This window comes from Lissotriton helveticus, chromosome 4_1, assembly GCF_964261635.1.
Source record: "Lissotriton helveticus chromosome 4_1, aLisHel1.1, whole genome shotgun sequence".
Taxonomy (NCBI): Eukaryota; Metazoa; Chordata; class Amphibia; order Caudata; family Salamandridae; genus Lissotriton; species Lissotriton helveticus.
This window is the reverse complement of record NC_136063.1, coordinates 9586613-9601499: the sequence shown is the minus strand read 5'-3', so window position 1 is coordinate 9601499 and position 14887 is coordinate 9586613. Positions and strand designations below refer to the sequence as shown.

At 57.9% G+C, this 14887-nt stretch overlaps 1 protein-coding gene across 2 annotated transcripts in view; it reads left to right on the top strand.

Moving 5' to 3' along the window:
• Positions 1 to 3559: 3559 nt before the first annotated feature.
• LOC144826898 (GTPase IMAP family member 3-like) overlaps positions 3560 to 14887 on the top strand; it is a 77255-nt gene continuing 65927 nt past the window's right edge. For both annotated transcript variants that reach the window (XM_078685360.1, XM_078685358.1), the window contains exon 1: positions 3560 to 3617. The gene's annotated coding sequence lies outside the window, so the exon portion shown is untranslated. The remainder of the gene's footprint in view (positions 3618 to 14887) is intronic.

Sequence of the window (14887 nt, the reverse complement as noted above, 5' to 3'; positions counted from 1 at the left end):
AATTGACTGAGATTCATGGGTGATTTCTGTTGTGAATGCCCCGGCCAATGGAAGTAGAGAGGTGTATCCATATGCAAATACTTTGGTAGGGGTGTGCCTCAGGGTAGGTGGTGCCGGTAAGGTGAGTAGCATGGACTGGGCCATGATGTTAATGGATGCGCCAGGGTCAATCAGCGCCTGCACCTGGTGGCCACCGAGGAGTATGTGCTTTCAGGGCCACCCTTCCAGTGGCAAAGCATATATCACGTGGACCACACCCTCGACATCATCACCATCATCATCATTCATGTCTCCTTCGTCTACTGAGATGTCTGACGCAACCAGTGTATTGACCGGCTTTGGCCTCTGACCTCTCAAGGGTGATGAGGAACGACCATTTTTGCAAAGTGGTTCAGTTTGTGGCATGCTGAGCATCGCTTGCCTTGCAGAGGGCATTTTCCTTGGTGAGGGTAAGGGCCTATGCATCCATAACACGTTTTTGGTGCTGACGTACTCTTTCACGTATCCAGGGTTTTCACCCTGATGGTCTTGACTGGTTCGAGCTTGACCTGTTGCGGCTGTGAGGACTCCTTGTGCGCGGCTCGCACTTTGGATAGTTCTTTTGACCTACCCATGGTCGACATGTCTGCCACGGACATTCCAGGGACTTGGAGAACGCTCTCCCTGAGCGTGGACAAGGAACAACCCTGAATGGCCCCAAAATAGGTTTTGAGACCCGGCACCCGATCCTTCCATTTTTGCTGCTTGGGCACATGGGGGGGCCATCAATCAGAAATGGCTCCACCTGGGGATACGGCTGTCATGGTGGTCACACAAGTGAAAGGGCAGATGGGAATATGAAGATTAGTAGCACTAGTCACTTATTCCCCTTGCTGGATATAGAGTTATTGAAGGTATATATATATATATTTTTTTTTTTACAGAGTTTTATATAGCGTGAACTTGACCCGGTATCAAAGTGCTACATAAGGACACATTCATCTTTGTTAGGCGTGGGGAGATACTGGGCCATATTATCAAGGGAGGTATCGCCACTAAAGCCGCGATATTCTTATTTCCCTATCAACAAGGCGGCGCTAACGTGCATTAGCGCATGTTAGCAGCCGATTTTCTAACGCTACACATCTTAGCGATATACATCGCTAATGAGATGCAAAGTAGGCGTGCCATCCCGAAACAATATGAGAAAAGTTGGTAACACAACATTGCGGTATTTACAACGTGGCCCTGCAACCGCGTAGCCATGAAAAAAGTCCCGCTAACCGCAGTTTTGACCGGATTATAACACCTCAAAAAAATCTGATTTAGCCATCTCATCAATGGGAGGTGGATTGTCAGGCTACGTCCACCATGGCGTATTATCAAGGATTTCTCTATCGCTGAGGTTTTATCGCTGGATTTACAGCAATATTCATGCATTTCACCGCTGTCGCTGGATTTTTTATCGCCTAGGAGATAAGCGTTGATGATAACGCGCTAACTCAGTGATGGAATCCAGCAATAGCTTGCGATAAGTAAAACAGCGCTGAGCTCGCTTTGAGATATTTATCGCAATTTCTTGATAATAAGCCCCTTAGTGATTTGCCCAGAATCACAGGATGCTCAGCATCATTGCCAAGACTCAAACCCGGTTCCCCAGATTCGAGGTCGACCGCCCTAGCTGCTAGGCCACCTCCTCTCTTACTGTCTCTTATTACACATGGTGTGCACCAAAATCAGCCCAAGATGTCTCCCAGCAAGTCCCACGTGTACAGCAAGGCGTTGCCGCACGTGTGTATGTCCGAAGGTATGAGCGGAGGTCACCGACCTGGGGCAGCTTAGGAACACTGTTGGTGCGAAGCGGAAGGAAACGCCATCAAATACGTCCTCTGCAATGGGAGGAGAAAGCTCAAACTGCCACAGAATAATGTAAATTCAGCCACGCCCCCTTTTTTGCACCTGGAGAGGGGGGGAGGAAGACTGCATGAGGCCTAAGCAGTTATTCAGGCCATCGAGGATGAATCCGCTGGAGCAGCAGGCCGGCTTCTGGGATGGGCAAAGCAAGCCGCCTGCGTCACCAGTGCGTCACTTTTTTTGTCGTACTGGTGGCGTATTTTCCTGCTCCATATTTACAAGGACAGGAAAAGCCACCCTGTGTGGCTTTTCCTGCCCTTGTAAATACGGCCCCTTTACATGCAGCTCTTTGCGTGAAAGGGGCGTTCCATGGGTGTTGCTGTGCGTGCTCTTGCAACACCCAAGGAACGAGACACATGTCCAGATTTACGAGGAACCGTAAATCTGGAAATGCGAGTGAATGCTACGTCGGTAGGCATAGGGAGGCGAAATGAGGAGAAACGTTTTCATTTCTCCTTCTTTTTTCCTCTTTCAATGCGTGTTGCGTTCCACAGCACGCATTGAAAGAGGAAAAAGCCTTTAGTGATTGCTTTTGTGTAGGAAGGTGCAACTTCCTGCACAAAAAACAATCTCCCCACGACGCAGGCATCCTTGCACCATGGTGCAAGGGTGCCTGCGCCGGCGCTTGGCTGCAGTTTGTGCGCCAGCGCAGGGGGAAGCGCAGAGATGCGACATATTCTTGTAAATATGTCGCATCCCGGTGCATTGAAAGTGTCGCAGCGCGGTGCAGCCAAAGGGCCTGAGTTGCCATACTCCGGCACGTCCTTGTAAATCTGCCCCTCTGTCCCTACGTCACAAGTTATGACTATCGGGACTCACTCAGGAGGGGGTGCACACGGAACACCCCTGCAGAGGAAGTGGACATGGGCTAAACCACTCCCTCCAACAGAACAGCTCACACAGACGGGTAAAGTTGTGTAGCCAGGAGTTCACACTGTGCAGTTTAGCCACTAAAAAGGGCTTTTGGAGAGAGCGATATTGATGAAAGGGGGTAATTTACGCTGTTTATCTGTTTTAATAGCCTCCATAATTTGACACTTGAGATATGACGCGTTTTGGCCGTGGGACGTCACTCACACACACTGCGGCGTGGCAATGTCAGACATGGGCAGTCTGGAACTCGGTAACTATGGCAGTGTTTCGAAATAATAATAAACAGGTCTTGTTCTGACATCCGGAACCGTAAATAAAAGGTTTAATCAAATACCGTGAAAGTGGATGCACATTATACAGAGCCAGGGGCCGGGGGCCGGGGGCCGGGGGCCAGGGGGCAGGGGCCAGGCGGAGGGGGATTCGTGGAGGAAAAACAAGTGACAGAGACTGAAGTCCGAGGGGCCCCTCTTCACCAGGAAAGGAGGTCTCACCTCAAGAAGCGACGGTTCCTTGTTAGCTGCGGCGTGAGAGGTGATTAAAGCCTGGGCCTGGCTCTGAGGATGAAACTCGACCAGGGGGCTCCAGGGGTGATGTGTACAGATATCCAGATATGTGAAGCCCGGACCACGGAAGGGTTAAAGGCCTTTGATGGATTGCAAAGCGCTGCAGAGCTGCATACAGGCGCTAGAGTGAGAGTGCGCGCATGGCGTGGACTCCTGGCGCCCTCGAGTGGCCGCCAGTGGTACTGCGCCCTGTGAGGGCGGGGCGGGCAGGGCTCTCTCTGGACCCGACGTCTGTCTGTCCTTGAGGAGTCACAGACGGACGGACGAGGCAGGAGGCGGCTGCAGCAGGTGAGCGGTGCACTGTGTGTCACTGCCCTCGGGCAATCTGGGGGTCAAGAGGCTTGAATAGCAGAAATCATGCCTAGATTGTGAGGCTACAACAGGGGGAAGGCATGGCTCGAGTGTGTGTGTCTAGCACTCTGTAGCGTTTGCAGGGTGGGCCTTGGAAGCGGCAGTCTTGGGTGACAGTGTGCACGTGAGGGCTGCCGGCATCAGTAGTGTATTTAATTGTCATGTGTGTGCGCCAAAGCTGCGCCCAGGGCACCAGGCGGTGTGTGAGGGTGTGTGAGGGTCTGCTGGTGGTATGTGAGGGTCTGCTGGTGTGTGAGGGTCTGCTGGTGGTATGTGAGGGTCTGCTGGTGGTATGTGAGGGTCTGCTGGAGGTATGTGAGGGTCTGCTGGGGGTGTGTGAGGGTAGGCTGGGGGTGTGTGAGGGTCTGCTGGGGGTGTGTGAGGGTAGGCTGGGGGTGTGTGAGGGACTGCTTGGGGTGTGTGAGGGTCTGCTGGGGGTGTGTGAGGGTAGGCTGGGGGTGTGTGAGGGACTGCTTGGGGTGTGTGAGGGTCTGCTGGAGGTATGTGAGGGTCTGCTGGTGGTATGTGAGGGTCTGCTAGTGATGTGTGAGGGTCTGCTAGGGGTGTGTGAGGGTCTGCTGGAGGTATGTGAGGGTCTGCTGGTGGTATGTGAGGGTCTGCTAGTGATGTGTGAGGGTCTGCTAGGGGTGTGTGAGGGTCTGCTGGAGGTATGTGAGGGTCTGCTGGTGGTATGTGAGGGTCTGCTGGAGGTATGTGAGGGTCTGCTAGTGATGTGTGAGGGTCTGCTGGGGGTGTGTGAGGGTCTGCTGGTGGTATGTGAGGGTCTGCTGGGGGGGTGTGAGAGTCTGCTGGGGGTGTGTGAGGGTCTGCTGGGGGTGTGTGAGGATCTGCTGGGGGTGTGTGAGGGTCTGCTGGGGGTGTGTGAGAGTCTGCTGGTGGTATGTGAGGGTCTGCTGGTGGTATGTGAGGGTCTGCTAGTGATGTGTGAGGGTCTGCTGGGGGTGTGTGAGGGTCTGCTGGGGGTGTGTGAGGGTCTGCTGGAGGTATGTGAGGGTCTGCTGGTGGTATGTGAGGGTCTGCTAGTGATGTGTGAGGGTCTGCTAGGGGTGTGTGAGGGTCTGCTGGAGGTATGTGAGGGTCTGCTGGTGGTATGTGAGGGTCTGCTGGAGGTATGTGAGGGTCTGCTAGTGATGTGTGAGGGTCTGCTGGGGGTGTGTGAGGGTCTGCTGGTGGTATGTGAGGGTCTGCTGGGGGGGTGTGAGAGTCTGCTGGGGGTGTGTGAGGGTCTGCTGGGGGTGTGTGAGGATCTGCTGGGGGTGTGTGAGGGTCTGCTGGGGGTGTGTGAGAGTCTGCTGGTGGTATGTGAGGGTCTGCTGGTGGTATGTGAGGGTCTGCTAGTGATGTGTGAGGGTCTGCTGGTGGTATGTGAGGGTCTGCTGGAGGTATGTGAGGGTCTGCTGGTGGTATGTGAGGGTCTGCTGGTGGTATGTGAGGGTCTGCTAGTGATGTGTGAGGGTCTGCTGGTGGTATGTGAGGGTCTGCTGGAGGTATGTGAGGGTCTGCTGGTGGTATGTGAGGGTCTGCTGGTGGTATGTGAGGGTCTGCTAGTGATGTGTGAGGGTCTGCTGGTGGTATGTGAGGGTCTGCTGGAGGTATGTGAGGGTCTGCTGGAGGTATGTGAGGGTCTGCTGGTGGTATGTGAGGGTCTGCTGGTGGTATGTGAGGGTCTGCTGGTGGTATGTGAGGGTCTGCTGGGGGTGTGTGAGGATCTGCTGGGAGTGTGTGAGGGTCTGCTGGGGGTGTGTGAGAGTCTGCTGGTGGTATGTGAGGGTCTGCTGGTGGTATGTGAGGGTCTGCTAGTGATGTGTGAGGGTCTGCTGGTGGTATGTGAGGGTCTGCTGGAGGTATGTGAGGGTCTGCTGGTGGTATGTGAGGGTCTGCTGGTGGTATGTGAGGGTCTGCTAGTGATGTGTGAGGGTCTGCTGGTGGTATGTGAGGGTCTGCTGGAGGTATGTGAGGGTCTGCTGGTGGTATGTGAGGGTCTGCTGGTGGTATGTGAGGGTCTGCTAGTGATGTGTGAGGGTCTGCTGGTGGTATGTGAGGGTCTGCTGGAGGTATGTGAGGGTCTGCTGGTGGTATGTGAGGGTCTGCTAGTGATGTGTGAGGGTCTGCTGGGGGTGTGTGAGTGTCTGCTGGTGGAGTGTGAGGGTCTGCTGGTGGTATGTGAGGGTCTGCTGGTGGTATGTGAGGTTCTGCTGGTGGTATGTGAGGGTCTGCTAGTGATGTGTGAGGGTCTGCTGGGGGTGTGTGAGGGTCTGCTGGTGGTATGTGAGGGTCTGCTGGGGGTGTGTGAGGGTCTGCTGGGGGTATGTGAGGGTCTGCTGGTGGTATGTGAGGGTCTGCTGGTGGTATGTGAGGGTCTGCTGGGGGTGTGTGAGGGTCCGCTGGGGGTATGTGAGGGTCTGCTGGGGGTGTGTGAGGATCTGCTGGGGGTGTGTGAGGGTCTGCTGGAGGTATGTGAGGGTCTGCTGGTGGTATGTGAGGGTCTGCTGGTGGTATGTGAGGGTCTGCTAGTGATGTGTGAGGGTCTGCTGGTGGTATGTGAGGGTCTGCTGGAGGTATGTGAGGGTCTGCTGGTGGTATGTGAGGGTCTGCTAGTGATGTGTGAGGGTCTGCTGGGGGTGTGTGAGTGTCTGCTGGTGGAGTGTGAGGGTCTGCTGGTGGTATGTGAGGGTCTGCTGGTGGTATGTGAGGTTCTGCTGGTGGTATGTGAGGGTCTGCTAGTGATGTGTGAGGGTCTGCTGGGGGTGTGTGAGGGTCTGCTGGTGGTATGTGAGGGTCTGCTGGGGGTGTGTGAGGGTCTGCTGGGGGTATGTGAGGGTCTGCTGGTGGTATGTGAGGGTCTGCTGGTGGTATGTGAGGGTCTGCTGGGGGTGTGTGAGGGTCCGCTGGGGGTGTGTGAGGGTCTGCTGGGGGTGTGTGAGGGTCTGCTGGTGGTATGTGAGGGTCTGCTGGTGGTATGTGAGGGTCTGCTGGAGGTATGTGAGGGTCTGCTGGTGGTATGTGAGGGTCTGCTAGTGATGTGTGAGGGTCTGCTGGGGGTGTGTGAGGGTCTGCTGGTGGTATGTGAGGGTCTGCTGGGGGTGTGTGAGGGTCTGCTGGGGGTATGTGAGAGTCTGCTGGTGGTATGTGAGGGTCTGCTGGGGGTGTGTGAGGGTCCGCTGGGGGTATGTGAGGGTCTGCTGGGGGTGTGTGAGGGTCTGCTGGTGGTATGTGAGGGTCTGCTGGGGGTGTGTGAGGGTCCGCTGGGGGTGTGTGAGGGTCTGCTGGGGGTGTGTGAGGGTCTGCTGGTGGTATGTGAGGGTCTGCTGGGGGTGTGTGAGGATCTGCTGGGGGTGTGTGAGGATCTGCTGGGGGGGTGTGAGAGTCTGCTGGTGGTATGTGAGGGTCTGCTGGGGGTGTGTGAGGGTCCGCTGGGGGTATGTGAGGGTCTGCTGGGGGTGTGTGAGGGTCTGCTGGTGGTATGTGAGGGTCTGCTGGGGGTGTGTGAGGGTCCGCTGGGGGTATGTGAGGGTCTGCTGGGGGTGTGTGAGGGTCTGCTGGTGGTATGTGAGGGTCTGCTGGGGGTGTGTGAGGGTCCGCTGGGGGTGTGTGAGGGTCTGCTGGGGGTGTGTGAGGGTCTGCTGGTGGTATGTGAGGGTCTGCTGGTGGTATGTGAGGGTCTGCTGGAGGTATGTGAGGGTCTGCTGGTGGTATGTGAGGGTCTGCTAGTGATGTGTGAGGGTCTGCTGGGGGTGTGTGAGGGTCTGCTGGTGGTATGTGAGGGTCTGCTGGGGGTGTGTGAGGGTCTGCTGGGGGTATGTGAGAGTCTGCTGGTGGTATGTGAGGGTCTGCTGGGGGTGTGTGAGGGTCCGCTGGGGGTATGTGAGGGTCTGCTGGGGGTGTGTGAGGGTCTGCTGGTGGTATGTGAGGGTCTGCTGGGGGTGTGTGAGGGTCCGCTGGGGGTGTGTGAGGGTCTGCTGGGGGTGTGTGAGGGTCTGCTGGTGGTATGTGAGGGTCTGCTGGTGGTATGTGAGGGTCTGCTGGAGGTATGTGAGGGTCTGCTGGTGGTATGTGAGGGTCTGCTAGTGATGTGTGAGGGTCTGCTGGGGGTGTGTGAGTGTCTGCTGGTGGAGTGTGAGGGTCTGCTGGTGGTATGTGAGGGTCTGCTGGTGGTATGTGAGGTTCTGCTGGTGGTATGTGAGGGTCTGCTAGTGATGTGTGAGGGTCTGCTGGGGGTGTGTGAGGGTCTGCTGGTGGTATGTGAGGGTCTGCTGGGGGTGTGTGAGGGTCTGCTGGTGGTATGTGAGGGTCTGCTGGAGGTATGTGAGGGTCTGCTGGTGGTGTGTGAGGGTCTGCTGGTGGTATGTGAGGGTCTGCTGGTGGTATGTGAGGGTCTGCTAGTGATGTGTGAGGGTCTGCTGGTGGTATGTGAGGGTCTGCTGGAGGTATGTGAGGGTCTGCTGGTGGTATGTGAGGGTCTGCTAGTGATGTGTGAGGGTCTGCTGGGGGTGTGTGAGTGTCTGCTGGTGGAGTGTGAGGGTCTGCTGGTGGTATGTGAGGGTCTGCTGGTGGTATGTGAGGTTCTGCTGGTGGTATGTGAGGGTCTGCTAGTGATGTGTGAGGGTCTGCTGGGGGTGTGTGAGGGTCTGCTGGTGGTATGTGAGGGTCTGCTGGGGGTGTGTGAGGGTCTGCTGGGGGTATGTGAGGGTCTGCTGGTGGTATGTGAGGGTCTGCTGGTGGTATGTGAGGGTCTGCTGGGGGTGTGTGAGGGTCCGCTGGGGGTGTGTGAGGGTCTGCTGGGGGTGTGTGAGGGTCTGCTGGTGGTATGTGAGGGTCTGCTGGTGGTATGTGAGGGTCTGCTGGAGGTATGTGAGGGTCTGCTGGTGGTATGTGAGGGTCTGCTAGTGATGTGTGAGGGTCTGCTGGGGGTGTGTGAGGGTCTGCTGGTGGTATGTGAGGGTCTGCTGGGGGTGTGTGAGGGTCTGCTGGGGGTATGTGAGAGTCTGCTGGTGGTATGTGAGGGTCTGCTGGGGGTGTGTGAGGGTCCGCTGGGGGTATGTGAGGGTCTGCTGGGGGTGTGTGAGGGTCTGCTGGTGGTATGTGAGGGTCTGCTGGGGGTGTGTGAGGGTCCGCTGGGGGTGTGTGAGGGTCTGCTGGGGGTGTGTGAGGGTCTGCTGGTGGTATGTGAGGGTCTGCTGGTGGTATGTGAGGGTCTGCTGGAGGTATGTGAGGGTCTGCTGGTGGTATGTGAGGGTCTGCTAGTGATGTGTGAGGGTCTGCTGGGGGTGTGTGAGTGTCTGCTGGTGGAGTGTGAGGGTCTGCTGGTGGTATGTGAGGGTCTGCTGGTGGTATGTGAGGTTCTGCTGGTGGTATGTGAGGGTCTGCTAGTGATGTGTGAGGGTCTGCTGGGGGTGTGTGAGGGTCTGCTGGTGGTATGTGAGGGTCTGCTGGGGGTGTGTGAGGGTCTGCTGGTGGTATGTGAGGGTCTGCTGGAGGTATGTGAGGGTCTGCTGGTGGTGTGTGAGGGTCTGCTGGTGGTATGTGAGGGTCTGCTGGTGGTATGTGAGGGTCTGCTAGTGATGTGTGAGGGTCTGCTGGTGGTATGTGAGGGTCTGCTGGAGGTATGTGAGGGTCTGCTGGTGGTATGTGAGGGTCTGCTAGTGATGTGTGAGGGTCTGCTGGGGGTGTGTGAGTGTCTGCTGGTGGAGTGTGAGGGTCTGCTGGTGGTATGTGAGGGTCTGCTGGTGGTATGTGAGGTTCTGCTGGTGGTATGTGAGGGTCTGCTAGTGATGTGTGAGGGTCTGCTGGGGGTGTGTGAGGGTCTGCTGGTGGTATGTGAGGGTCTGCTGGGGGTGTGTGAGGGTCTGCTGGGGGTATGTGAGGGTCTGCTGGTGGTATGTGAGGGTCTGCTGGTGGTATGTGAGGGTCTGCTGGTGGTATGTGAGGGTCTGCTGGTGGTATGTGAGGGTCTGCTAGTGATGTGTGAGGGTCTGCTGGTGGTATGTGAGGGTCTGCTGGGGGTGTGTGAGGGTCTGCTGGTGGTATGTGAGGGTCTGCTGGGGGTGTGTGAGGGTCCGCTGGGGGTATGTGAGGGTCTGCTGGGGGTGTGTGAGGGTCTGCTGGTGGTATGCGAGGGTCTGCTGGTGGTATGTGAGGGTCTGCTGGAGGTATGTGAGGGTCTGCTGGTGGTATGTGAGGGTCTGCTAGTGATGTGTGAGGGTCTGCTGGGGGTGTGTGAGTGTCTGCTGGTGGAGTGTGAGGGTCTGCTGGTGGTATGTGAGGGTCTGCTGGTGGTATGTGAGGTTCTGCTGGTGGTATGTGAGGGTCTGCTAGTGATGTGTGAGGGTCTGCTGGGGGTGTGTGAGGGTCTGCTGGTGGTATGTGAGGGTCTGCTGGGGGTGTGTGAGGGTCTGCTGGGGGTATGTGAGGGTCTGCTGGTGGTATGTGAGGGTCTGCTGGTGGTATGTGAGGGTCTGCTGGTGGTATGTGAGGGTCTGCTGGTGGTATGTGAGGGTCTGCTAGTGATGTGTGAGGGTCTGCTGGTGGTATGTGAGGGTCTGCTGGGGGTGTGTGAGGGTCTGCTGGGGGTATGTGAGGGTCTGCTGGTGGTATGTGAGGGTCTGCTGGTGGTATGTGAGGGTCTGCTGGTGGTATGTGAGGGTCTGCTAGTGATGTGTGAGGGTCTGCTGGTGGTATGTGAGGGTCTGCTGGGGGTGTGTGAGGGTCTGCTGGGGGTATGTGAGGGTCTGCTGGTTGTATGTGAGGGTCTGCTGGTGGTATGTGAGGGTCTGCTGGTGGTATGTGAGGGTCTGCTGGTGGTATGTGAGGGTCTGCTAGTGATGTGTGAGGGTCTGCTGGGGGTGTGTGAGGGTCTGCTGGTGGTATGTGAGGGTCTGCTGGGGGGGTGTGAGGGTCTGCTGGGGGTATGTGAGGGTCTGCTGGTGGTATGTGAGGGTCTGCTGGTGGTATGTGAGGGTCTGCTGGTGGTATGTGAGGGTCTGCTAGTGATGTGTGAGGGTCTGCTGGGGGTGTGTGAGGGTCTGCTGGTGGTATGTGAGGGTCTGCTGGGGGTGTGTGAGGGTCTGCTGGGGGTATGTGAGGGTCTGCTGGTGGTATGTGAGGGTCTGCTGGTGGTATGTGAGGGTCTGCTGGTGGTATGTGAGGGTCTGCTAGTGATGTGTGAGGGTCTGCTGGGGTGTGTGAGGGTCTGCTGGTGGTATGTGAGTGTCTGCTGGGGGTGTGTGAGGGTCTGCTGGGGGTATGTGAGGGTCTGCTGGTGGTATGTGAGGGTCTGCTGGTGGTATGTGAGGGTCTGCTGGTGGTATGTGAGGGTCTGCTCGGGGGGGGTGAGAGTCTGCTGGTGGTATGTGAGGATCTGCTGGTGTTATGTGAGGGTCTGCTGGGGGTGTGTGAGGGTCTGCTGGGGGTGTGTGACTGTCTGCTGGTGATATGTGAGGGTCTGCTGGTGGTATGTGAGGGTCTGCTGGCGGTGTGTGAGAGTACACTGGTGGTGTGTGAGGGTCTGCTGGGGGTATGTGAGGGTCTGCTGGGGGTGTGTGAGGGTCTGCTGGGGGTATGTGAGGGTCTGCTGGGGGTATGTGAGGGTCTGCTGGTGGTATGTGAGGGTCTGCTGGGGGTATGTGAGGGTCTGCTGGTGGTATGTGAGGGTCTGCTAGTGATGTGTGAGGGTCTGCTGGGGGTGTGTGAGGGTCTGCTGGTGGTATGTGAGGGTCTGCTGGGGGTGTGTGAGGGTCTGCTGGGGGTATGTGAGGGTCTGCTGGTGGTATGTGAGGGTCTGCTGGTGGTATGTGAGGGTCTGCTGGTGGTATATGAGGGTCAGCTAGTGATGTGTGAGGGTCTGCTGGGGGTGTGTGAGGGTCTGCTGGTGGTATGTGAGGGTCTGCTGGGGGTGTGTGAGGGTCTGCTGGGGGTATGTGAGGGTCTGCTGGTGGTATGTGGGGGTCTGCTGGTGGTATGTGAGGGTCTGCTGGTGGTATGTGAGGGTCTGCTGGGGGGGTGTGAGAGTCTGCTGGTGGTATGTGAGGGTCTGCTGGTGGTATGTGAGGGTCTGCTGGGGGTGTGTGAGGGTCTGCTGGGGGTGTGTGAGGGTCGGCTGGTGATATGTGAGGGTCTGCTGGTGGTATGTGAGGGTCTGCTGGTAGTATGTGAGGGTCTGCTGGGGGTGTGTGAGGGTCTCCTGGTGGTGTGAGGGTCTGCTGGGGGTGTGTGAGGGTCTGCTGGGGGTATGTGAAGGTCTGCTGGTGGTATGTGAGGGTCTGCTGGGGGTATGTGAGGGTCTGCTGGGGGGTGTGTGAGGGTCTGTTGGCGGTGTGTGAGAGTACACTGGTGGTGTGTGAGGGTCCGCTGGGGGTATGTGAGGGTCTGCTGGGGGGTGTGAGGGTCTGTTGTCGGTGTGTGAGAGTACACTGGTGGTGTGTGAGGGTCCGCTGGAGGTATGTGAGGGTCTGCTGGGGGTATGTGAGGGTCTCCTGGTGGTGTGAGTGTCTGCTGGGGGTGTGTGAGGGTCTGCTGGTGGTGTGTGAGGGTCTGTTGGCGGTGTGTGAGAGTCTGCTGGTGGTGTATGAGGGTCTGCTGGGGTGTGTGAGGGTCTGCTGGGGTGTGTGAGGGTCTGCTGGGGGTGTGTGAGGGTCTGCTGGGGGTATGTGAGGGTCTGCTGGGGGTGTGTGAGGGTCCGCTGGGGGTATGTGAGGGTCTGCTGGGGGTGTGTGAGGGTCTGCTGGTGGTATGTGAGGGTCTGCTGGGGGTGTGTGAGGGTCCGCTGGGGGTATGTGAGGGTCTGCTGGGGGTGTGTGAGGGTCTGCTGGTGGTATGTGAGGGTCTGCTGGGGGTGTGTGAGGGTCTGCTGGTGGTATGTGAGGGTCTGCTGGTGGTATGTGAGGGTCTGCTTGGGGTGTGTGAGGGTCTGCTGGTGGTATGTGAGGGGCTGCTGGTGGTATGTGAGGGTCTGCTGGGGGTATGTGAGTGTCTTCTGGGGGGTGTGTGAGGGTCTGTTTGCGGTGTGTGAGAGTACACTGGTGGTGTGTGAGGGTCTGCTGGAGGTATGTGAGGGTCTGCTGGGGGTATGTGAGGGTCTTCTGGGGGGTGTGTGAGGGTCTGTTGGCGGTGTGTGAGAGTACACTGGTGGTGTGTGAGGGTCCGCTGGAGGTATGTGAGGGTCTGCTGGGGGTATGTGAGGGTCTCCTGGTGGTGTGAGGGTCTGCTGGGGGTGCGTGAGGGTCTGCTGGTGGTGTGTGAGGGTCTGTTGGCGGTGTGTGAGAGTCTGCTGGTGATGTATGAGGGTCTGCTGGGGTGTGTGAGGGTCTGCTGGGGTGTGTGTGAGGGTCTGTTGGAGGTGTGTGAGAGTACACTGGTGGTGTGTGAGGGTACGCTGGGGGTATGTGAGATCTGCTGGGGGTATGTGAGGGTCTCCTAGTGGTGTGAGGGTCTGCTGGGGGTGTGTGATGGTCTGCTGGGGGTATGTGAGGGTCTGCTGGGGGTATGTGAGGGTCTGCTGGTGGTATGTGAGGGTCTGCTGGGGGTATGTGAGGGTCTGCTGGGGGGTGTGTGAGGGTCTGTTGGTGGTGTGTGAGAGTACACTGGTGGTGTGTGAGGGTCCGCTGGGGGTATGTGAGGGTCTGCTGGGGGGTGTGTGAGGGTCTGTTGGCGGTGTGTGAGAGTACACTGGTGGTGTGTGAGGGTCCGCTGGAGGTATGTGAGGGTCTGCTGGGGGTATATGAGGGTCTCCTGGTTGTGTGAGGGTCTGCTGGGGGTGTGTGAGGGTCTGCTGGTGGTGTGTGAGGGTCTGTTGGCGGTGTGTGAGAGTCTGCTGGTGGTGTATGAGGGTCTGCTAGGGTGTGTGAGGGTCTGCTGGGGTGTTTGAGGGTCTGCTGGGGGTGTGTGAGGGTCTGCTGGGGGTATGTGACGGTCCGCTGGGGGGTGTGTGAGGGTCTGTTGGCGGTGTGTGAGAGTACACTGGTGGTGTGTGAGGGTCCGCTGGGGGTATGTGAGGGTCTGCTGGGGGTATGTGAGGGTCTCCTGGTGGTGTGAGGGTCTGCTGGGGGTGTGTGAGGGTCTGCTGGGGGTATGTGAGGGTCTGCTGGTGGTATGTGAGGGTCTGCTGGGGGTATGTGAGGGTCTGCTGGTGGTATGTGAGGGTCTGCTGGGGGTATGTGAGGGTCTGCTGGGGGGTGTGTGAGGGTCTGTTGGCGGTGTGTGAGAGTACACTGGTGGTGTGTTAGGGTCCGCTGGGGGTATGTGAGGGTCTGCTGGGGGTATGTGAGGGTCTCCTGGTGGTGTGAGGGTCTGCTGGGGGTGTGTGAGGGTCTGCTGGGGGTATGTGAGGGTCTGCTGGTGGTATGTGAGGGTCTGCTGGGGGTATGTGAGGGTCTGCTGGGGGTATGTGAGGGTCTCCTGGTGGTGTGAGGGTCTGCTGGGGGTGTGTGAGGGTCTGCTGCTGGTGTGTGAGGGTCTGTTGGCGATGTGTGAGAGTCTGCTGGTGGTGCATGAGGGTCTGCTGGGGTGTGTGAGGGTCTGCTGGGGTGTGTGAGGGTCTGCTGGGGGTATGTGAGAGTCCGCTGGGGGGGTGTGAGGGTCTGTTGGTGGTGTGTGAGAGTACACTGGTGGTGTGTGAGGGTCCGCTGGGGGTGTGTGAGGGTCTGCTGGGGGTATGTGAGGGTCTCCTGGTGGTGTGAGGGTCTGCTGGGGGTGTGTGAGTGTCTGCTGGGGGTATGTGAGGGTCTGCTGGTGGTATGTGAGGGTCTGCTGGGGGTATGTGAGGGTCTGCTGGGGGGTGTGTGAGGGTCTTTTGGCTGTGTGTGAGAGTACACTGGTGGTGTGTGAGGGTCCGCTGGGGGTATGTGAGGGTCTGCTGGGGGCATGTGAGGGTCTCCTGGTGGTGTGAGGGTCTGCTGGGGTTGTGTGAGGGTCTGCTGGTGGTTTATGAGGATCTGCAGGGGTGTGTGAGGGTCTGCTGGGGGTGTGTGAGGGTCTGCTGGGGGTATATGAGGGTCTGCTGGGGGGTGTGTGAGGGTCTGTTGGCGGTGTGTGAGAGTACACTGGTGGTGTGTGAGGGTCTGCCGGGGGTATGTGAGGGTCTGCTGGGGGTATGTGAGGTCTCCTGGTGGTGTGAGGGTCTGCTGGGGGTGTGTGAGGGTCTGCTGGTGGTGTGTAAGGGTCTGTTGGCGGTGTGTGAGAGTCTGCTGGTG